Genomic DNA, 25745 nt, shown 5'->3' with positions numbered 1-25745 from the left:
TAGCTAAGGCCAATAGAAACACTGTATCCTGAGGAGAGATGCAAACCCCTGTCTGCATGTTTCGGAATGTTGGTCCACACGGACAATCAGTAAGTAGCCTCTTGACAATACCGCCACCTGATGATTTGCTTAGGGACCAGGAGATCAATGTGGGCCGATATGTGGTTCGTGGTCGGTGGTAGGCAGACGCTCGTATACGAAGTTTTCGCTAAGTTAAGTGATTAATATTGAAATAAGAGCTAATTTAGTTAATATTGCCGGCCGGTGTGGCAGAGCGGTTCTAGGCGCTTCAGTCTGGAACCGCGCGACCGCTACGGTCGCAGGTTCGAATCCTGCCTCGCGCATGGATGTGTGTGATGTCCTTAGGTTAGTTAGGTTTAAGTAGTTCTACGTTCTGGGGGACTGATGACCTCAGATGTTAAGTCCCGTAGTGCTCAGAGCCATTTGAACCATTTTAGTTAATATTACATTTTAGACTAGTGTACATACTTCTTCTTTAGGCTGTCTATTGAAGGTTTCGCTTTTTTGACCGTATTTGATCGAAAATGAAGTATTTCGTAAAAGGCCGGTAGTCGCTAGTTTTGTTTACGTTTTTTAGGCGTAAATTTCGTGCGAGTGTAGATTTTCCTTTTCGACCAGAGTTATCGCATCAAAGTCAAATTAATTCGTGTCGATCATACGGGGTTTAGGCAGTTAAAACTTTCGGAAGTTAGTTTAAAAGTTTATTTACATTACTGTTTATTTACTGATTAGTAGGCTACAGGCTACGAAACTACTGTGATCTTGTGCCAACTTATTCTCTGCTTTTGTGTTGAGTCTGTCTATCAAACCATGTGTGACAAATGTGGTGGTTGCCGTAGAAATTTGAAAGAGGGGGTGTTCTGTGTGGACTGTAAGTTATGGTTTCATTGGTGCGAATGTAGCGGCGAGGAAACGAGGGTAGGAAATGAGGCTCTTCCATGGCAGTGTAGGTTATGTAGAAAGGACAGAAAAATCGCTGAACAGGAGGTCAAAATTTGTGCCCTTAAGGCTGAATTTGAAAACATGAACTTGGAATTATGTAGGTTAAGGGAAGAAAAAGAGACTGGGAACTGGGAAAAGGTAGCAAGCAAAAGGCGAAAAAGCGAAGCACCTGAAAAAACTCCAGAAATTCAATTAGTAAATCGGTTTGTCTTGCTATCTGAAATGGAGGAAGGGCCTCATCTAGGTGTAGTTGAAAGTAGATTGAAGCAGAATATTAGTTTAGAGAAAACAGGCAGGTCGGGATCAAACCAGAATAGGAAAAGAAGAATTCTGCTTATAGGCAGCAGTCATGGGAGGAGTGTAGGCCAGCAGCTTCAGGAGAAATTAGGTGCAAGGCACCAGGTCACAAGTTTTGTGAAACCAAGTGACAGAGAACTTAGGTCAACTATGCAGGGACTTTGAGAAGGAAGATCAGGTAATTATAGTTGGGGGAGCAGGAAACAGCCTGGCTATGAATCCAAGATACAGTATTAGGAGTGACATGGATAAAATAGGAGCAGAAACTGAGCACACAAATGTGGGGTTTGTGGAGGTCTTTCAGCCCCATGATCAGCCATGGGTAAACACTGCTGTAAGGCATGTTAACACTGAGCTGAACAGGATGCTCCACACTCTGGCAAAATCTCACATAAGTATTGTTCCAGTAAATGCTAATGGTAGGTGAGGATACACTATGCATGGCCTGCACCTGAACAGGATGGGGAAAAATAAGTTAGCTTCTCTATTAGCAGAAACTGTAAGAGGGTCCTCAGTCATACAAGGAGTGATCCCTCTGGTTAATGGATCCAGGCAGACAGATTTTTTAGGTTAAAACCAAAGTCCAGACAGATGACAATCTAGATAAATAGAATAAAAGAAACATCATGTACAGTAAATAGGGGTAAAGCTAAGGGCAGTATCAACTTGCTTCATCAAAATATCATGGGAATAAACAATCAAGTGGATGAGCTATTAGTCTGTTAAGGTGATCTCAAAAATAAGAATGAGATTGATATACTCTGTCTGTCTGAACACCATGTAATTGTGGGCATGCATAGTGTCAGTACAAGTGGGTATAACTTAGCATCTTACACTTGTAGATCTAGGATGGATAAAGGAGGAGTTGCCATTTTCATAAAACAAGGGTATAAATACAAAACTATAGAAGTAAGTAAATTTTGTGTTGATCAGCACTTTGAGGTTTGTGCATGTGAACTTCAGCTGGATAATGTAGCATTAATATTAGCAACAATGTACAGGTCCCCATTAGGGGACTGGGTACCGTTCATAAAAAAGTTTGACTCCCTATTATACTGCCTGTCAGACAAAAAGAAGAAGTTATTAATCTGTGGTCATTTCAATGTAAACTTTCTATGTAATTCTAATAGGAAAAGTAAACTAGAAGTGTTATTAACAAAATATAACTTAGAATCAGTGATCAATTTCCCTACACGTGTAGCTCAAGACAGTAGCACGCTAATAGATAATGTATTTGTTCAGAAAGAGAATGTAAACCCAACACATGCTTTTCCTGTGGTAAATGGACTGTCAGACCATGATGCACAACTGACTAACTTACAAAATTTAACAGGGTGTACAGTTCATAAACTATTAAGTAAAAGTGTTAGGTCGCTCAACCCGGTATCTACAGAGAAATTCAGAGAAAGCTTCAGAAATGTTAATTGGGGAGATGTATATAAGGAGCCAAATGCTAATGATAAATACAACATATTTCTTGATAAATTTATATCCCTTTTTGAACATTGTTTCCCAAAGAAAATTACTAAATGTAACACCACACACTTTTCAAAGAAACCTTGGATTACTACAGGTATTAAAGTGTCTCCAGAAAGAAAAAGAAAACTGTGTGAAACAGCAAGAATTAGTAAAGATCCAGAAGTAGTACTATGCTATAAAATTTATTATAACATACTGAGAAAATTTGTAAGGAAATCAAGAAATATGTATCTTAGAGAAGAAATTAACAATTCCTGCAACAAAATAAAATCAACATGGAATGTTGTTAGATGGGAGACGGGAAAAGTAACCACTGGGGTAGGTAGTATTACTATTAAAGAGAACAAGACAATCCTAGCCAACAGTACACAAGTAGCTAATATATTTAACAACTATTTATTAAGTGTAGGAGGAGAAATTGATGAGAACAGTTGAAAAGAAAAACCAGGCTGTACATGGAAAAACGGTTTTGGAAAAATTAGTCAGATCAAGTTTCACCTAACAACCTCTTGTGAAATAAGTAAAATTATTAAAGCTTTGAAAAATAAATGTTCTCTTGGAGTAGATGACATCTCTAATAAGATATTAAAACAATGTGGGGCAATTACAGTTGATGTTCTGAGTCACATATGTAATGCATCACTAACTCAAGGTATTTCCCCAGATAGGTTAAAATATGCCATTGCCAGGCCTCTCTACAAAAAGGGGGACATCACAGATGTCAATAATTATCAGCCAGTATCCTTGCTTACAGCATTTTCAAAAATCTTTGAGAAAGTAATGTACTCAAGCGTGGTTAGCCATCATCAACAGTAAAGGGATACTTAGTAAATCACAGTTTGGATTTCAAGAATGCTGTTCCACTGAGACACCAATATACAGTTTCACTGTCCACATAATAGAGTCTCTAAATAGTAAAATGTCACCAATAGGAATTTTCTGTGACTTGTCCAAAGCATTTGATTGTGTGAACCATGACATTATGTTACAGAAATTACAATTCTATGGTATAAATGGAATAGCATATGAGTGGTTTAAGTCATATCTACAGAAAAGGAAGCAAAAAGTTTTCTTATATCGGTCAAGTGATTTAAATAAATTTGCCACTTCATCTAACTGGGATGAAATTACATTAGGTGTTCCACAGGGTTCAATCATGGGTCCCCTTCTGTTCTTGATATATAACACATCAACAGAAGTCAGTAGACAGGGTAGAGCATACTAAGTTTTTTGGGTGTGCATATAGATGAGAATCTTAATCGGAAAATTCATATTTTGGATCTTCTAATGCGACTAGGTTCAGCAACTTATGCTATCAGAATAATTGCCAATTTTGAGGATACAGATATTAGTAAGCTCACATACTTTCAATCTCTGATGTCATACGGAATAATATTTTGGGGTAACTAAACATTGAGACAAAAAGTATTCACTGCTCAAAAGAAAGTGGTTAGAATAATGTGTGGGGTTCATAGTCGCACATCTTGTAGGCATCTTTTTAAAAGGTTGGGAATTATTACAACAGCCTTACAGTACATTTACTCACTAATGAAATTTGTTCTCAACATCATGGACCAGTTTAAAAACAACGGTGGTATTCATGATTATAATACTAGAAAACAGAAAGACATACACTATTCTCTACTCAACCTATCTTTGGCACAGAAAGGGGTAAAATATGCTGCTATAAAAATTTTCGACAAATTACCAGTTGAAATAAAATGTCTGACAGGCAGCAGTAATAGCATCAAAAAATAAATTGAAATCATATCTCTTTGACAACTTCTTCTATACCATAGATGAATTCTTGTATAGGAATAAATAAATTTATAAATATAGTGTATGGGGTAAATAGCAGAAATATTAATCCTTAACTCTGTATTGTAATGTATATATTTTTAAAAAAATCTGGTTTCATATGCACATTTCTTGTGCACTTGACACATTCTACATCATAACAGCTACCATACCATGTGATTGACAGATCTCTTGAGTCCAGATCAGTTCTATTGTGTTCAGTCTGCAGTGGTAAGGTGGCAACTGTAAAAATGCGTCATTTGTGTAATGTGCTCGATGCCATGAAAAATATTGTTTTCCGTGTTTATATGATGCTTATTACTCTGGCTCATGTGAGACCACATCTGTGGTATAAAACAAAATAAAGAGTACTTGATTTTTCATTTTTCTCCCAAAAATCTTATTGTTAATGTTTTCTTAACGTGAACAACCTTTATTAAGAATCTTTTCTGAAATATCGATATTACGAATTTGTATTTGCAATGAAAACTGGAATTTTGCGTGCAATAAGTAATCAGAAACAAGAAGATGTGCATTTTTCATGATAATTAGAATATATTTGATGAAGTTCATATTTAAATATGTAGATATTCTAACTGAACGAAAAAAGAAGACAGACCACGATGCTAATCAGACAAGCGTACCACGGAGTACTCGTCTCCAATAAGCCAATACTACAGATTTAGTCATGCATCTTTTTTGTTTGGTTCGCTTACATTTTATAAATACAGTTTCTTGAAAAACATCAACATCGATTTCCTCTGTGATCTAGAGAAAAACATTAACAACAACTTGTTTCCGCTCCTTTTAACAGTGTTCAAGAGCGTGTTTTGCTACGAATTAGGGAGCAATTTAAGCCATTTTCAATGTACGTACTGACAGCAATACCATCAGAGCACAACTAGCGGTTACAAAGACTGCGACAATACACGATATTTGAAGTGAAAACTACATAGCTGAAGTATGATTAAGAAAAACGTTGAAGGGTGTTAATACATTAGAATATCTTAAAGTGTTGTATACAGTGACAGAGTAACGGGATATCTAATACGTATGTTGGACCTACTTCCAAGTGCGTAACAGCACCAGTCTACGAATGCTACAATCCGCCCCGTTAGCTGAGTGGTCAGCGCGACGGAATGCCAAGTCAAGGGGCCCGGGTTCGATTCCCAGCTGGGGTAGGAGATTTTCTCCGCTCAACTACTGGTTCATCCCCGTCTCCGACGCGCAAAGCGTCCAATGTGGCGTCGAATGCAATAAGTAATTGCTCTCGGCGGCCGAACTTCCCCGAGTGGGGGACTCCCGGCCCTCAATGCCGTACGCTCACTTCCATTTACGAATGCTACGGCTGCTGACCAATCATCGCGTTTGTGTTCATTTACATCAGGTTTATTCTAATGATGAGCGAAGTATAGACAAAGACACTATTCCTCGACCACCCATCTTAGACAACTTAAATAGGGGGGGGGGGAGGGGGGGGGCAAATACGTTTTCTAGATCTGCTACGAATAAAGCTTATAAGAACGGAATTAGAACAGCACATTGAGGTCATTCGTTCAGCCCTGTGAAAGCTTCATAAAGATTGTTGACTTGCCATCAAATGTAAGCGGTTCTACAGTGCACCTACTTTTTAAGAAGATGGTCTAACTTCTGCAAAAGCAAGAAAACGGCAGCGGGATCATATGGTCCAGGTATACTGAAGAGTAAAGCTGTAAGATAACCGTTCTCAGCAAAGGTTTATTCGACATCTAACATCAGTATTCTTAAATATTCAATGATACTCCACTGTTTCTGAAAGCCATGCTGCCAAATTTCAGAATTTTATTATGATTCAACCACCACTCGAAAAGTCACTTGATTTCAACATACAGATGTTATTACAAATTACTCAAAAGACATAAGATACCTACAGAGGGCAGACAAAATCAGTAGTAGGGAGATGGCGTCACGAGCGCAGTTTTGACATAAAACTGATACTCAAAAGAATCAAATTGATCAATTAATTACCTCCAATCGCCCTGCCCCACCCTCAGATACATCATGTGTTTTCATCAGACTGCACTTGGGTCCTACACCCTCTCACCTCCCCACCCTTCCCACTCCCCCACTCCCAGCTACCCTATTGGCAGGAATTTCGAATTTTGGCGGGAATTCGAATTGTGACAGGAAAGTTTTGGCCCACCCCAACCATCTTAATGAAATGAGATATATTACCGAATGTATAAAGTGATATGTAGTATAAACCTTATTTTTACAATTTCTCTGTGCTGTTATCTCGAAAGAGAGTCCGAAAGTGAGGAGGTGTTCTGTGAAACTCCATTATGAGCCATAAATGAGTTTAATATTCTAGTCCTGTCATGCAGGACTTGACAGATAGGAAAAGATGTTTCTGTACTTGATGAAATAATACTTAGAGGAGGAAATATTGCCTGTACAGGATTTTCACAAGTAATGGTACCTTAGCTATGTGAAAACGTAGGTATTGTGCGATGTCTTCTACCTTCGAAAATAACTAGCACAAACGGACGGAATCTACATTTCATGTGAGGAATTCGAGGTTTATGGGTCAGCATCATCGCTACCTCGGCTTAGGTAAAGTGTTTTCTTTCTTTTTTTTTTAAGTGGGTGGTCTATGTCAGGGTAGAATTGTTTAGAACGATGGTGTACGTCCAATCGGCAGCTGCTTGTTTCGCAGTGCACTGTCTCTGGCTGTAGTGGTGGTCACGGGGAGCCGGCAAGCGGATGTTACGAATTAGCTCCGCCCGTAACGGGTACGAAGAATGGTGCTACCTGTCTGATCTTGCCCACGGCAGCGATGGCTGGTGAAGTGTCCAGACTCCAGTGTGTTGGATGAGTGCTATGGAAGCGGACGTGTGTTGTACTGGAGGTACTGTAAAATGAAAACTTTCACAGCCAGAAATGTAACAATTAAAAATCTTCTGGGCTATTACAACGTGGTCGATTGGATTTCATTGTAAAACCCGTCGTTTCGCTCCCATCTGCGGAGAACGTTCTCAAGGGGGATCGTAGCTTTGTTGAATGTCCGATTTACACCCTGGCTCGCTACTGAGTGTATCTGCAGAAACTTTGTATCTTGGAGAAAATGCCGCCACCTTCCCACATTCCTGACTGAACGATGAATAGTTAGAGATATCCTGAAATTGGCTTGGTACTATATGTATTTCTGTGAATAGCTGTACTGTGTGTCTCCTGAAGGTTGTGCGAATTGTTGGAAAATGACGCTTGGGTTCTGACCCTGTCCTCAGTTCATATCGGCAGATGGCTGGTTCGGTGAAGACAGCTGACACTGCACACCGTGCACAGGCTTAGCTCACTGTTTTTAGCATCTTACCCAGGGTCTATCGCGGTCCTCTGGTTTGGAGCAGAGTGGAAGGTCTAAACTAGAGCCTCAAACGCTTCCGTAACGGTATCGGATGCGAATTTGTCGATTTTTACTATCGCATGGAGAGTTCTATGGTTCCTCACTCTGGATCAGAGGTGCACTTCACGCATGAAGAGGCTACTAGGGTAGTGGAGTACGTGGCGTGCGCATGGTGCCTTTTAGGTTTGATGAACCCTCCCTTGGGATCAGAGACGAACTGCCTGCCGAAATCTAAGATACATGAGAGAATGCTCATCTCCATAGATAGGAAATAGAAAAGCTAAATATGATATTAGTAAATTGCAGCAGCATCCATGGCAAGGAACCAGAACCAGTACAGTTTATAGAAGATTATAATGCTCAGATAATGTCAGGAACAGGAAGTCGTTTGAAATCGGAAGCGAATAGCAACAAAATCCTAAATTCAGATGGAAATATTTATCGTAAGGATAGGTTACGCGCCAATGGTGGCAGCGTGTTTATTGCAGTAAGGAAATCAATAATGGCTAGCAAAGTTATCACGGATTCCGAATGTGAATTCGTCTGATTGAAGTTAACGATCAACGGTGGGGCAAAGATGGTAATCGTATGCTTTTATAGATCACTTGCGTCCGGAGCTATAGAGGCAGAGCACTTCACGGGGAACTTGCAGAATTTCGTGTATATGTTTCTTGATAATGTTGTAATATTGCGTGACTTCAACTTACCAAGTGTAGATAGGGAGAGTCAAAACTGATGTAAGAGACAAGAATTCATGTGACATTATTCTGAATTTTTTGTCCGAAAATTACTTCGGGCAGATAGTTAGAGAACCAACTAGTTAAGTTAATGTCTTAGACCTCCCAGCAACAAACACACTTGAACTTCTCGAATCAGTTAACATATAGGGGGGTATCAGTGATGATAGGGCTACGATAGAACGTGAGTACAGGTATTACAAGTAATATTAAGAAAGGTAGCAAAATATTTTTACTTTGCAAGAGTGACAGGATACAAATTGCAGAGTATCTGAGTAGTCAACATCAAGACAAATATCACTCAGACAAGTATGTACCAAGCAAGGTCTTAAGGGATTGGAACGATACACAGTGGTTTAATAGTAGTGTTAAAAAAACTACTATGTAAACGAAGAGAGCTTCATCACAGATTCAAGAGGAGTCAAAACCTAGCTGACAAACAAAGCTGAACGAAGTGAAAAAGAGCATAAGAAGAGTGTCAACAACACTGAAAGTAAAATTTTGTCAACCGATCAAACCCTGAGGTTTTGCTCATACGGAAACTCAGTGAGCTGTTCGAAATGATCTATTCAGTCGCCCAGTGACCACAGCGGCATCGAAACGGAAAATGACAGAGAGAAGGCTGAAATATTGAATTCGATCTTCTGAAATTGTTTCACTCCCGAAGGTAGTGATATGGTCCCTTTTTTCAAACATCGTACGAACTTCTAAATGACAAATATTGAGATGACTGAGCGCGGAATAGAAAAACAACTACAGTCGCTTTTAAATTCAATGGAATGGCATCAGGGCCAGATCAGATACCAATAAAATTCTGCAGAGATTTAAGTGAAAGAACTTGGTTCCTTTCGAGTAGTATTTTGTTGCAAGTTGCTGGAGTAACAAGTGTACCTAGCGACTGGAAAAAAGCGCAGGTCTTTCCTGTTTTCAAGAAGGGTCGTAGGACAGATGCAAAAAAATTGCAATATAAAAATCAATTTACTTTTGTCAGAGATCTTGAGAAACTCAGCTCGCTCTGTTCCTCCATGAGATCTACAGCGCTGTAGACGTCGACGCTCAGTTTGGTGTCGTGTTCCTCGACGTCAGGAAGACATCTGACACTGTTCAGCACCGCCGTTCAGTGAAAAAAAATTACGAGCTTACCGAGTATTGGAACGCATTTGTGACAGGATTCAAAGACTTCCTTACAGATATAATTCAACACGTCGCTCTTAATGAATCAAAATCGACAGATGTAAAGATAATTTCGGGACTGCCCCAAGGATAGAACCGTTGGTGTTTACGATGTATATAAATTATCAAGGAGGATGCGTCGGAAGCTCTTTAAGTTGTTCACAGATGATGCGGTTGTCAATAAGAAGGTAGCTGTGCCAGAGGACTGTAAAGTTTGCAAAAGGACCTACAGAGAATTGATGAATGGAGCAGGGACTAGCTGTTGACCCTGGACTTACTAAATAAACGTAAAATAGTGCACAAACGTAGGAAAAGAAATCCACTACCGATAACGGTACCACCTACCACCTTAAAACTGCAATCGATGCTAACATTATACCTCTGCGACGAATTTTTGAAAGTTGTGACCGTGAGATAACCTAATGGAAACAGAACAATCAAACTGGCATTCGTTTCCGAAACACTTCCATAAACTATAAACGGTAAACAGGTGTGTCACGAACAGACGTTCTCCTAGCACAAAAGCAAGCTGTAACAGTACATATTAAAACCAGTCGCCAGCCTAATTAAGCAGTCTTGTGTCAAGCAAAATGATAAAGCAGTGGCAGTACTAAGGCTAACCTAACCATCCTTGACACACACACAAAATTCTTTCCGTATATCTGCTCAAACTACAACACAATAACCTAACATTGCAGATAAATGTGCTACTAACAAACAAATGGCCAATGAGATAATAAACAATAACATATGCCTCTCAACAAGACATACCTTAAATGAACGAGGTATAACAGTTTATAAAACCAATTACCGACACACATGAAACTAGTAGGAATATTGAACTAGGAAAAAGCTTGAAATGAGTTTGAATTTAAATCATGGGGTCTGCTAATGCTCATAATCTGTAACTTCATTGTTTAGTACAGGGTCACTATCTCTGTGCATTAACTACCTTTAACACAGTAAATAGTTCTTTCTTAAACTTGGTTTGAACAACTAAACAGAATGCAAATCTAACTACACTGGCTCTGAAGGAGCCTTTGCATTGTTTCATTAGCTTGCCTGGTACATGAGGACCCTTAAACATTCATTGTTTGCAGAACCACACTACACCAATGTGTATGATAAATGGTAAGTACTCTTATCATTAATTATTAATTAAAACATGACAAACTATAACTCTTTAAATAACAAATATTATTTCATGAGCAATTTGTTGATCTACTCAAAAGTATTTGACTGTGCAAATGACAACATTAAATTCATGTTCTCATAATAAATTAAGCCACTCTCATTAAATTCACTAGGATAAGATTTCTGTCCAGGTTTGTGATATGGGATAATCACAGGTATAAGATACAGTTTTTAGCAACACCACAATTACTATTATTATAAAATCAACCAAATTACACAAATACCTGATCCATTTACAGAGTGCCAAATATAAACAATTTAGCTGAAGGCTGGTGAGACTGGAGTCGTAATTTACAGTGGCTATTAACCTGGCGGCGATTCAATCATAGCAATACTGTTGGCCTCGCCCTGTCACATATCTTCTTGGCGTTGTGATTATATTTATAGGCGCAAAAACCATGCTGTGATAATGGCATCACCAAATGTAGCATCTGAGGCCTATAAATACTGCCCTTAACCTCTTCTGGCCTCAAGACTCCGGGAATATGAGCCACAATGATCCGCTACTGCTAGCTAGGTGTTAACCACAGCACTGCTCAGCCCAGACTCCTTACCCATCACAAAGGACGAGTTGCCACTTGAGCGCCAACCACACCTTTTCCACTCCGCCAGGCTTCTTCCGTAGCTGTGGGGCTTCTCCACATCTTTTATATTCAACCATATGTGCCCTAACTATGGACCAAGTAATTTACAGTACATTACATAAAAATCATTCCATTAGTTATTTAAATCCACAAGCATAATTTAAACAACATCATTCAAAAGTTTCACATAACTGAAAAATGTATACACAGTCAAAGAATTGCCATGATAGATACAACACAATACATGAGCAATACTACAAACTGACATAGAAATATCGATACAGATACAAAGTAGGTCGAAGATAGGTGCTATATACTGTAGGACTGCTCTGCTGATGAAAAATTGCTAGAAACAGTAATTACAGTACTTAACCCATCTGGATAGATATCCAGAGCAAGCTTAAACGCATAAAACAAGTAGTAGGGAAAGCAGATACCAGACTGATAGAAAGAATCTTAAGGAAATGTAAACTCATTCACTAAAGAGGTGGCCTACAAGGCGCATAGGACTGATAGAAGAGATAAAGAAGATCCAATGAAGAGCAGCCTTTTGTCACGGGATCGTTTAGTCGGCGCTAGAGCGTTACAGAGATGCACAACAAACTCCAGTTGCAGACGGTACAAAAGAGGCTTTGTGCATCATGGAGTGGTTTACTATTGAAATTTCGGGAGAGTCCTTTCCAGGAAGAATCGGACAACATATTACTTTCGCTCACTTATGTCTCTCGAAAGATCACAACGAGAAAATTCAAGAAAATAGAGCTAATACAGTGGGGTACCAAGGACCATTCTTCTCACGTGCCGTGACTGGAACAGAGAAGTAAGTATTACTTAGTCATGCCAGAAATATCCTCCGCCGCGCACCGTCGAGTGGCTTGCAGAGTATTGATGTAAATAATTTTCTCACCAGAAACTTGAATAATTGTGCGTTCTGACAGTAGAATGTAGGCCAGAGACAGCGTTTCTTAGAAATGTCATACATGATTTATTTTGTCAGCATGTTATTTGGATGTGACACTGAGAAAATGGAGCTCACTTTCGTGTTCAGAAATGTGAGTATATTGCTTTGTATGATGTGTTGTGGCAGTGATTAATAGTAAGGTTGTTACAGACCAGGCTAATTGTTGTTAGATACACTTGTAGGTTCAGGAAATCTCTGGGACTGAAACCAATAATAATGAGTGTGAGGTGATAACCACCTGTCCACATTCCGAACTAATGATGTGACATCAGTACGGAGGCTAGGCTCGTCCGATCGCATTTTGTTAGTGTGGGTTGCCTACATCAAGTGCAGGTATGCATTCAGGGGCAAACCTATTGTTCTCCTTTGATTGACAGGTACTTAAACCACTGTTCACCTTTGATTGACAGGTCTGCAACCTATTGTTCTGTTAAGTGGTTTTCCACATCACAGCACTTAACCTATTGGCCCCCCACCCCCTCCCACTCCCACTCCCATGCCCCTCCCCCCCCCCAGGAAACCTCCACTCACCGGTACAGGTACACTTTCAGGTCTGAGTTACTGGAATATCCCCTGTCACTACTATCAGTTTGACTACTTAATTAAGTTGATCAATTAATTAACCTCTTCCTCTCTGGTAAACCCCCTCCTCTCCCACCCTTTCCTCCTCCTGGAAAATGGCGGTAAAAGACTTAGTTGATAGGTCATTTGGAGGGAAATCGATTGCTCTGTATGGAATATTGTTTAAACAATTTAGACAATGTATGTTTATTTATAAAATATTCAGATTGTGAGGGTTGGATTTCTCTTGCCCAAAATTCACTGCTGTTTGGAAACATATAGGTCTCACAAGAAGCAATTGCATGGAGCAAACATGTTGCATATCCTAATGTTCGGTACTGTGCTCTGGGTGTCTTAACCTAATGTTTGGGCCCTTGTCGGCAGTTAACCTATTGTTTTGTTAAGTGGTTTTCCATGTCACCCCAAGGACAGCACCATACATAGACCAAACAAGCTTGTAATGGTAGAGCATTGTTGATAACTGGATCAACCTCCAGTTCTCACTATGAGTGTCATACCATCCTACAATGATGATGTACATAGTGTCAGAGCAGCAAAGTAAATGTCCAGAGTTGCACAATACTGGGAAGCCACTTGTTGGTTGATGTGGTGTTCTGCATGACACATTCATCTCATTTGAACTCCATAAACCACACTTTAACACTTCTCAATGCATTTTCAATCTCTAACACAACACCCCATTCACTGTCCACTGACGCATCTATGCCAGTTTTTAAGCACTTTGAGCCACTAGCTGTAAATTATAAGTTAGAGTGAAAAGTAGTAGAGCACTGGGAGGAATACACAGCTTCTCATCCAGCACATCACTGCTCTGTCCTTGCAGTAACTCCAGAATGTTCTGATATGATGAGTGTGTCAGAGACCAGTACTGACCTGCACTGTGCAGAGTAGGGTCTCTGAAGCAGTTCTTCAGAGAATTGGGGACTTGCTGGATGTCTAAATCAATGAGCAGGATGGATAATAGCAGCTGGTTGTTCTGCTCCAACATATTGGTCAGGATCCCACGAAGCTATTACCGCTGCTGGTCCTGACAAACCAGAGTTCACTGCAGGTTTCGATGAGCTGGTCCAGTCATGCTGGAAGTCACTGCCCGTGTGGACACACCAGAGGCCACTCGACAGTGAAGAAGAAGAAACAATACACATTCACAGACAATGACATGGAGTATAGAACTCAATGATAACATCTACATATTGTAAACATTAGCATGAGTACCTGCTTTTACGTGTCTTCTGCGATGGAGAGGCACGTGAATATCTCGACTGTTGCTGGTGATGCTTCATGGTCCTTTTTCCAGAGACTGATTGCAACTGGTACCGGTGAGCGACTGTGTCGCCTTATATCCCCTACTTCACAATCATGTGACCAGAAATTAATTAGTCAAACGATTTATTGACTTCAGAAGTATTTCTGGATCGATTCCCAGTCCGGCATTTGCCTTGGAAGGAGTTCTCACTTGCGCTGGTATCCCACAATGGATGACTGGGATACTTCCCGTGCATCAGGAAGTGCTTAGTGCAGCCCTGTGGTTGTCACATCTCAGATTCTGGCCAGTGCCTGAAGCCCAGCATGGCTCCTTCCAGCGACCATGACTCCAATGGACGGAGCATGAGTGAGAAAGTTTTTCAGATATGTTTAGCATGATCTGCGATAGTGTAATTATGTGGTTGGAAATAGAAAGTGCTGCAATTCCACACACTGTGTTGTATCCCATAAACTGTTTAATTAATATTCCACACACTACACTCGATTATCTTAATATTCCACACACTGCACTCGATTATCCATCAATCAAACAATATTTCTAATATCCGTCAAGGAAAACTGAAGGATATCAATTTAATGAATTAGTCAATCAATTCGATTGAGTGGGGGTGGGCTATTCGAACAACCAGAAGCAGCTTGTGAATACTGGAAGTGGCACAGTAGGCTATTTCCTGCCAATTTTTTTCGATCAGTTTAATTAATTAGTCAATTAATTTGATATCAGAAATGACTCAGGGTTCCTGGGATTTCCCAGAGGGGAAAGGGTAATTAATTAATCAAGTTAATTAATTAGTCAATCAAATTGATAGAGTGGGAGGGGGCTATTCGAATAACTCAGGCCTGAAAGTGTACTTGTATTGGCAATTATAAGAGGGAGAGTTGGAGTTTTCCAGAATGGTGGGAGGGGGGAGGAGGAGGGGAGGGGGTGATTAATTAACTCATTTTATATTAATCTGATATAAAGTGGTGTACAACAATAGGTTAAGGACTAAGTCAAAAGAGAACAATAGGTTAAGGGCTGATTGGAGCAGAACAGTAGGTTTGCGCCTGCATGTACAGCAGTCCCTGATGTAGGCAGTACTAACAAAATGTGCTAGTGCCAGCTTTATCCCACTATTACAAGCTGACAACACATGTGTAGTTGGACTCAATATTGGTGAACCTAACGTTCATAAGTAAGTTTGTTTGTTCAGAAGTGTAAGTGACGCTGCAATGTGTCCAGCTGCAATTTGACATCTTTCTTAACTACTATTGAAGTAACAATCGAGTACTCCCTTGGACACGTGTGTGTGTGTGTGTGTGTGTGTGTGTGTGTGTGTGTGTGTGTGTTGTCCTTAGCGTAAGTTAGTTTAAGTTAGATTAAGTAGTGCGTAAGCCTAGGGACCGATAACCACAGCAGTTTGGTCCCATAGCACTTGCCACAAATTACAAATTACAGTTATTACTTGATGCATGTTGCTGAGAGCTACTGTAATGCATGACAGGTGAAGTGGGCAATGATTTAGCAGTGGACCTGTGTTTGCATTGGTGTGACTTGTATAGCACATGAAAATGACCTAACTGGTGTTCTAATTTTTGTGCTTGGGCGACCATTCACAACATTTATCACAGTCATTGGGTCCTGCTGTTATGTAGCTAACTGCGCTGTAACAACATTAACGATTTGAAATGGTTTAGTGACATGTTGCTTGGGAATTTGCTATCCAAGCAGTTTTTTCATGCACTGACTGTAAATGACCTTTTCTGTTCCGAACATAACAAATAGCCTCGCAACTTGGGCACTGAGCATGCTTATGGCGACTAAAGAACTTTGGGCAAGACTTTCCTCTGTTTTTTCTGTCTACTTATGTCCTTTCCATGTATGGCACTGTTTGTCCCTTTATATGATGACACATGCTGTGTCACATAGGCTGAGCAGGTAGGATACTGATTATATTATAGAGCACTACTAACATTGTCACTAAGCAGTTCGTTAATGTTTGACATTTGTATCTCACACGTAGCTAAATCATAAGTGTCCCAAGCCTCAGTTAACTGTAATACTGTATCTAAAGAAGGATCAGGCTGTTTCAAAATAGCAGCACGAATTCTATCGCCAGAAATATTTTGAGCTATAGCATCATGCAGCATGACTTCATTGTACAACTCTCCACAATGACACACAAATTTGCATGTCCTAGTTAAACCTTGCAATTCAGTGATCCACTGTTTATGAGTTTGATTGTTGCCCACTGAAGGTGAAAAGACAGACCTTGCAGCAGCCATGAGTATTCGTTCATCAAAGTAAGTGGTTAACTTGCTGATGAAAGTCTCAAATCTAACTGTTCTGGTTGTTTGTCTAGAACTACTTAAACCTCACTAACCGAAGGACATCACACATATCCATGCCAGAGGCAGGATTCGAACCTGTGAGCGTAGCGGTCGCTTGGTTGCAGACTGTAGTGCCTAGAACCGCTCGGCCATCCCAGCCAGCTAACAAGTAACAGGTAACAATAGTTGGTAGGATGACAGAAACAAAATTTCATCCTGTAACTCGTGCAGACCCTTTCCGTCCTCAGTGCCAGCTGTTGTATCTTATTTTGGATACAGCCACAGAGGTAGATTTTACTCATCGCCACCTCAATTGTTTGTAGTGTGTTGAGGGAAACACTATGAGAGGAGAACAAGAAGTAAATTGAAACACTAATAATGATCAGTGACAAGAACACACACATTTATTGACGAATGCTCAACTTTGTACAAATGTGCTGAGGCAGCACATCCTGAAGTTCAACTATTCCAGAAGCTAAGGCTGGATAGTAAACAGTTCTTGTCTTGCTAGAATGTTCACTGAAGGCAGATTGATGTGGACTCACCAGAAGCAGACGATACAGTACAAAGTATAAAATTAGAAGATGGTCTTCTCCGTAGTCGAGGTGACTTGGAAATGATCACTCTGCTGTGGCGCCAGCGCATATCACTTGTCCAGTGGCGCCATCACTGCGACTTCTTGATGTGGCAATTGCTCGTGTATATGATGTCTCTGCAGTGAGTTGCAACTTATGATTGCCTGTGGTGCTGTCTGGTGATGCGTGCTGTGCTTATGACACCACACTAACTGTATGTTCAAAAACATGATGAGTCTTACAACGACTGTGGAAATCAATTTTTGTTGTTTGATAAAGAAGTTTTCAAGCTGTTAGTCAACTGTTCTTGTGCCAAATCAAAATTATGCATTCCATTACATCATTCATATACAGATGAATGATCCTCCTACAGCTAAAAATCAAAAGGTGTGCCTTGGTGAGAGTTGACTTGGGTGTTGTGATAAACAAGAGGAATAATTTTTCACTGATAATGTGTATCTAATGAAAACATTTTGTAACAAAGAATGTCAATCCATTTGTAATAGTGAATGGTGCTCATCGGTCTTCAGTTGCTTGCAGTATATTGAAATATAAACCTAATAATGCTATTAATTCCCAATAAAACATTGTCTTATGACTGAAGCTATAAGTATTGTTAGGTTTCACTACAGAATAAGTTTATAAAAGACGCACATATACATCCAAAAAACCAGCTACTGCCCTTTTTAGAGTTGGTTACACAATATACTTTACATGTTTCTACAGTAAAAAGTTAGAGGTGAGCTCAGGGAAACACATGTGAGAGACTTGTCACCCACTTCTGTTTACTTATCAATTCAAAGCAATACTGTACTTGAACTGGGGCTGTTACTGAACAAACTTCTTGCTTGAAGAGTCTACATGTACGGTTACATATTCATTAACAATGAGAAAAACATGAACCATTTAATAAATGGTTGAGTAAACATTACAAACGAGGTGTGACTGGAAAGTTTTAAGAAATGACTTGTAATTGCGTTGGGTTGTTTGGGGGAGGAGATCAGACAGCGAGATCATTGGTCTCATCAGATTAGGGAAGAACGGGGAAGGAAGTTGGCTGTGCCCTTTCAAAGGAACCATCCCAGCATTTGCCTGAAGCGATTTAGGGAAATCATGGAAAACCCAAACCAGGATGGCCAGATGCGGGATTAAACCGCCGTCCTCCCAAATGCGAGTCCAGTGTGCTAGCTACTGTGCCACCTCACTCGGTGCTTGTAATTATACAATGGTAGTACTTACATGCTATTGTGATGCATATCCTTCAAAATTGTCCCCTTCTGACTGAACACACCGACTCCAACGTTGTTTCCACTTTTGAAACATTCCTGGAAATTTTTTTTCTGAAGTATGTTAAGGACACTCTCCTTATTTGCCGGGATGTCTTCAATCGAGTCAAATCGCTTCCCTTTCAGTGAAAATTTCAGTTTAGGAAACAGTTAGAAGTCCACAGGGGCCAAATCAGGAGAATATGACCTTTGTGGAAACATAGGAATTGTGAATTTGGTAAAAAATTCAACGATGGAGAAGGCACGATGAGCTGGAGCATTGTCATGGTGTAGCACCCAACTCCTGTCTTTTCACAATGCAGGCCTTATCTTCTGCACCTTTTCGCACAGACGCTCAAGGACACATTTGTAGCATTCCTGGTTAATTGTCTGTCCTCCAGGGGTAAATTCATAATGCACAATACCGGTCGAATCGAAAAAAAAAAATCACCAACATTGTCTTCACCTTCGACCGACCTTGCCGTGCTTTTTTCGGTCATGATGAACATGGAATCTTCCACTGCGAAGACTGCACTTTGGTTTCAGGATAATATCCATTTACCCACGATTCGTCACCTTTAATTACCCTATTTAACAAATCTGGTTCATTTTTAGTCTGATTAATCAGTTCTTGGCACACTTGAAGTCGGTATTGTCACTGGTCACTTGACAACACTTTTGGAATGAATTTTGCGGATAATCGACACTTGTTCAGATTTCCAGTTAAAACTGATTGAACTACACAGAAACTTAAGTTCATCAGCCATCTCCCTAATTGTAAGTCTACGATCAGAGAGCAATAAGTCGCGAACTTTCACAACATTTTCATTCGATGGTGAGGTGGAAGGATAGTTGGACCATGGTTCACCTTCAAATGATTCGTGGCCATTTTTAAATCTGTTGAACCAGACAAAAACATTTGACTGGCTCATACAATTATCTCCAAAAGCTGTTTTTAATAGTTTGTAAGTCTCAGAAGCTGATTTCCTGGTTTTAAAACAAAATTTCACACAAACTCGTTGCTTCGTTTTTACATCCATTTTCACACAGACAGAATCTGGCAACAAGCCCTAACAGACCCGCACTCAACCATCTGCACAACGAACTGAATAAAGGAAACGCAGTTTCCTGTCACAGGGCGTTCAAGGACAAGGCAATGACTCACTCCCCACCGTCCGTGTACCTGCCTGCCAAACCAATAAGCAGCAGCGGATCCATTCTTAAAACTTTCCAATCACACCTCGTATAAACACTGTTTAAGAAGTACTGAATCATTTAAAGAGCAGTAATCAAGTTGCTATTTGACACATTGCTTCAGAAAAATTAAAAGTTCCACTCAGCAATGAGTGAGGGCAATGAGGGGCGTTACAAGTACAGACTTGTGCAGCAATATTTTTATATAGTTTGATATAATAATTCTTCCACACTTGTACATATGTGTAACCTGACATCACAGTTTATTTTGCACAGAATACTTCACAGTTATTAACTTGTGGCAATTCCTGTTCCCATGGCGAATCATTGGGGAGAGAAAATCACCAACACACACGATCAAATGTCGAAATGTAGTATTTTATTGCTACTAAGAACATACAATAGTACAAACGAGTGCACACAATGGATATTCATACCAGACTGAGTCAAAGACCATAAAATCATGAACCATAATAGTTCTTCTAAAAGTCGATAGCCACATGTTCGATATTGGTCACCACAGAGTCTCCCTTCTCTCCGTCAGTGTGGAGCATGGGGGAGAAAGTGAGGTAGGGGAGCCGAGGTCAACGAGGCGACTTGTCACTTGGTCAGTATCGGGCATCATGGAAGGCAGTTTTACCTGACTAGTCAGTGAGAGGGACGCAGCTGGACTATTTCTTGTAGCATGGGCAGGGGTAGAGCAGTGTAAGCTCGACATGCTGGAGTGCAGGGAAGGCAGCCGTTGCGAGACAGGAATCGACTGGTCCTGCATCAGTCCAGTGGCCTGTGTAGCAGTAGGTACATGGATGGTAAGGTGGCTGAGGGCATTGATCGAAGGTGGTGATGCCATTTCTTCCACACCGGGAGGATGGTAGAAGGTGTACAGGTGTGTGATGCAATGCATGGAGTCATCGAGCATGCGGAAAGGTGGGTGAAGCGTGAAGAGAGTCCCGTCACGTAACTGCAAGGAGGGGTAATCGACCAATAGAGGAGAGATGTCGATGTAGAAGAGTGTGATGCAGGAGGGAGCAGGCGATGTGGAGACGAGAGCTCATGGTGTCAGTATCAGAAGGAGGAATGTCACGTGCAGTACCCTTAACACTCAGAACACACAAAGAACACAGGTGACATGCATTGTGACCACTGGAGGAGTCTGACAGCGAGGATTCCAAGGGAAAAGAGCCAACTCATCAGCCAGGGGAGATTCCGAGGTAGCTTGGGAGAGGGGGGGGGCGGGAGTCATCATCAAGTGTCCAAGCTGGCTTGAGTCTGTTATTAGACTGTTTGCAGTGTACCATGTAAGAGAATGTCAAAGGTGTGATCAGAGAGGCAGAGCACGTTGTGGGGACCTGAGTAAGGCTGTTTGCCCCAAGGTTTTGTGAATAAAGACACATGGAGGTGGGATGCAGATACGATCAATGTGAGCACAGAGATGCCCAACTAAAGTTAAGAACTCAGAAGGGGGTGGAAACTTGGAGTCCTTGACGAATCCAGCAGGCAAGATCAGGGATCTGCCATAAAGTATGTGGACCAAGGAAGCCTGTAAGTCCTCCTTAAACGCCATGCAAATTCCGAGCAGAACTCAGTAAAGGGCCTTGGACCAGCAAGTAAAATGACAATGAGCGGTGTCTTAAGGGTGAAGTGCCAGTGCTTGACCAACCCATTACTCTGGGGATGGTAAGCCATAGTGTAGAATTAGTTGGCACCACACAAGTTGTACGGCCTACTAAAACCAATGAGTTTGAACTGTCACCCATGATCAGCAGTAATAGAAGAAGGCAACGACAGTGAGAAATTCAAGCGGCGACAAATGCACAAGTGGCAGTATCTGAGGTAATGTCTAGGTGCAGCCTCGACCCACCTGGTGATGTGGTCGATATAGAATATATTTGCAAACCTCCGGGGGGTGGGGAGGAGGAGAGGTCCGATGGGGTCGAGTTGAATATGTTGAAACCATCCCTTGGGAATATCAAAGTGACCCAGGGGGGGATGGTTGTGGTGTCCAACTGCACTGCTTTGGTGTGGCAGGCATGTGCATGTCAAGTTGCAAATGTCTGAATTAACACCCACCAAAATGGTAACAAGGCGAGTAGCAGCCTTAATGTGGGTACCATAGGTGTTTTTGCCTCCCAAGGTGGCTATCAGAGGGATTTTTAGAAACAGTGTGAGGGATGTTCCAATGGGAAAAAATCATCATTCTGAGGGAACAACAGAAGTTGTGAAATGTCTCGGATAATGGCAAATCATTGATGAACACGACAATGTCGGATATAGGGCGAATACTGTCGGCGGAGATGGTATGGCCCAGGAAAGTGACGCTGGTCACATTTAGCTGAGATCTATCATGCTTTATCTCGACGCCATTGTGGGCTAGTGCTTTGAGAACTCGAGATAAATGGAGCTTGTGCTCGTGAGCAGAAGAGTAGTAGATGAAGATATCATCAAGGTAAGCATAGCAGAAAGCAAAAGGGAACAAGACTGAGACAATAAAATGTTGCCATGTCTGGATGGCGTTTTGAAGACTGTATGGTGTGTAGCAGTATTCGAATAAGCTGAACAACATAATGATGGTTTTTTCAGGTATATCATTACAGTGCCTAGGGATATGGTGATAAGCCTTTCAGTAACCAATAACGCTGAAAGTCTGCACACAGAAGTTGTTGCCTGAAATCCTGGATGTGCGGGATCGGGTATTTGTCAAGGATCATCCGAGTGTTGAGTTTACAATAGTCTCCACACAAGTGAAAAGAACCATCTTGTTGCAGTGCAAGATGTATAGGTGGGGACCAATTACTGTCTGAAGGATGCACAGTCTTGAAATCTAAGAGGTCCTGTATTGTGGTCTTAGCATAGTGGAGATTGGTGGCATTGAGGCAGCGAGCGTTATACCAGACAGGGGGCCCTCAGTAGTAAGTAGCCTATAGCAGATGCCATTAATAATAGCCCCTAGAACGGAGGGGGACACAGTGTAACAATGGAATGAAGGTAAGACACACAAAACACTGGAGTTAGACTGTCACTGACCTGCAGAGACTGCAGTGAAGGAGGAGGTAGAAGGGAGTTAGGAGCAGGGGAAGCTTCAGCAACGACATGAGGCTGTGACCCAGTGAGGTCTGTGACCATGCAGAGAGCACCCACCATGCTGGCTGATGCTTCAGTGATCAGCTGATGCGAGTTGGTGTGGTCCACATGGAGGTCAGCGATCTCTTGGTGCTGAGCCGTAAGTTGGGCCAGGAAGCTGACAAGATTCACTGTCAGATGTGAGCACACAGGGGTAGTGCAGAAGAGTGTGACACACTGAGTAGTGATGGAAGGGGGCGAGGAGACGAAGGTACTTGGAATCTGAGCTCCTGATACATGGCGAAGCTGAGTGGCCAACTGGAGGCCTGGCAGGAGGCAGAAATGTTTGAGGAAGTCGATCCTGAGAATAGGACAGACAACAACAGCGACCTGAAAAGTCCAAGAGAATACCAGGTCTGGTGCGAGTTGGAGATGAAGGACTGCCAAACCATGAACAGGTGAGTCAGAGTTGTCTGTGTGGAGGGCAGTGACGCAGGAAGAAGACTCAAAGGAGCATATGATGACGGGCTGACGGCCTCATGAGGAAGATGAGAGTACTGGTGGGATCGAAAATGAACAGCCTGCCTACAGGAAGATTCAGGGGCAGAACCCTACAGCGTCACAGCAAATTGTGGCGCCTAGACGGTGTAACGGTCAGAGTTTGAGTATGCACATGGCAGATGGCAAAACCGTGCAGAATCTCCGAAAGTTACATGGCACCAACATAATGGGTACACATGATGCAGCACCTGCTGTGCATCAACTGATCTGTTTGAAACGCGGCGTTTTTGCTCGGTCACATCAGAAGAGTGGGAGGCAGATGCTGCCATCGCAGATAGAAACGGAAGTTCACCACGATGTGGCACTGCAGTTAGCTGCTGGAAGGGCATGCTGTGCACACGACCTCAACCTCCTGGGTGTGGAGGCGTGTTACCGGATAATATGGTAGGCTTGGTAAGTGAGAAGAGATTTTGTTCTAAAACAGCAGACTTCTGCGACAGGAGATGTAATGGGTTTGTTTATAAATAACTTCTCTGCTACCAATCACGACTTCCTTTTATTCATATTTTACACAGCGCATTTTGGGAAATAAGTCCCATTTTCAAGTTCGTTTTCTCTGTATACTATTCCATTTTACGTTATGTTTTCGATGTGTGAGGTTCTGCTTTGGCAGAAGAAAAGTTATGTATCAACAAGTGCATTGTTTCCACAGTAGCAGGGATTCATAAAACCCTTTCTAATGGACAAAATCACAGGAGGTGTAGTTGAAGATCAGACGGAAATTTAACCTGCTAAAGGGTCCACAGGGCATTGTCAGATAGGCCCTCAAATACGACTTTGGAGCGAAGATGCTACAATTGCGATGGCGTCCGATACTGGAGGCGTACATCAAGAATGATGTAATGAATCGTTTCGGCAGGAGGGCACCAGGCGTTCAGTAATGTAGGATCGAGCTGTAGGCATACTTACACTGAGATGGCGTATCCAGCAGCAGGTCATTGATCATCTACATCTACATCCATACTCCACAAGCCACCTGACGGTGTGTGTCGGAGGGTACTTTGAGTACCTCTATCGGTTCTCCCTTGTATTCCAGTCTCGTATTGTTCGTGGAAAGAAAGATTGTCGGTATGCCTCTGTGTGGGCTCTAATCTCTCTTATTTTGTCTTCATAGTTTCTTCGCGAGATATACTTAGGAGGGACCAATATACTGCTTGACTCCTCGGTGAAGGTATGTTCTCGAAACTTCAACAAAAGCCCGTACCGAGCTACTGAGCGTCTCTCTTGCAGAGTCTTCCACTGGAGTTTATCTGTCATCTCCGTAACGCTTTCGTGATTACTAAATGATCCTGTAACAAAGCGCGCTTCTCTCCGTTGGATCTTCTCTCTCTCTTCTATCAACTCTATCTGGTACAGTTCCCACACCGGTGAGCAGTATTCAAGCAGTGGGCGAACAAGTGTACTGTAGCCTACTTCCTTTGTTTTTAGACTGCATTTCCTTAGGATTCTTCCAATGAATCTCAGTCTGGCACCTGCTTTACCGACGATTAATTTTATATGGTCATTCCATTTTAAATCACTCCTAATGCCTACTCCCAGATAATTTATGGAATTAATTGCTTCCAGTTGCTGACCTGCTATATTGTAGCTAAATGATAAATGATCTTTCTTTCTATGAATTCGCAGCACATTGCGCTTGTCTACATTGAGATTCAATTGCCATTCCTTGCACCATGCGTCAATTCATTGCAGATCCTTTTGCATTTCAGTACAATTTTCCATTGTTACAACTTCTCAATGTACTACATCATCATCCGCAAAAAGCCTCAGTGAACTTCCGATGTTATCCACAAGGTCATTTATATATATTGTGAATAGCAACGGCCCTACGACACTCCCCTGCGGCACACCTGAAATCACTCTTACTTCGGAAGACTTCTCTCCACTGAGAATGACTTGCTGCGTTCTGTTATCTAGAAACTCTTCAATCGAATCACACAATTGGTCTGATAGTCCATATGCTCTTACTTTGTTCATTAAACGACTGTGGGGAACTGCATCAAACGCCTTGCGGAAGACAAGAAACATGGCATCTATCTGGGAACCTGTGTCTATGGCCCTCTGAGTCTCGTAGACGAACAGTGCGAGCTGGTTTTCACACGATTGTGTAAGTGGCTAACCAATCATATGAAACGTGTATTGTCGCCCAGAATTCTGTCGAAGTCCAACAGTTATCGACCAACGTGAACCTAATATTCTCCTTCTGCATGCGAGAATTTAGGAAAAAGGGCGACAGGCACCTGTTGCAGCATCACAGGGAGAGGCGAGTGGCAATGTTACAATGGCGATGGATCCAGGTAATGGTTCGTCGCCGGAGGTCTGTGTGAGGGTGAGGATAGTGGTACTTTGTGCATTTGTAGCACTT

This window comes from Schistocerca serialis, chromosome 1 (assembly GCF_023864345.2).
Source record: "Schistocerca serialis cubense isolate TAMUIC-IGC-003099 chromosome 1, iqSchSeri2.2, whole genome shotgun sequence".
Classification (NCBI taxonomy): Eukaryota; Metazoa; Arthropoda; class Insecta; order Orthoptera; family Acrididae; genus Schistocerca; species Schistocerca serialis.
Note: the sequence above shows the minus strand (reverse complement) of the source record.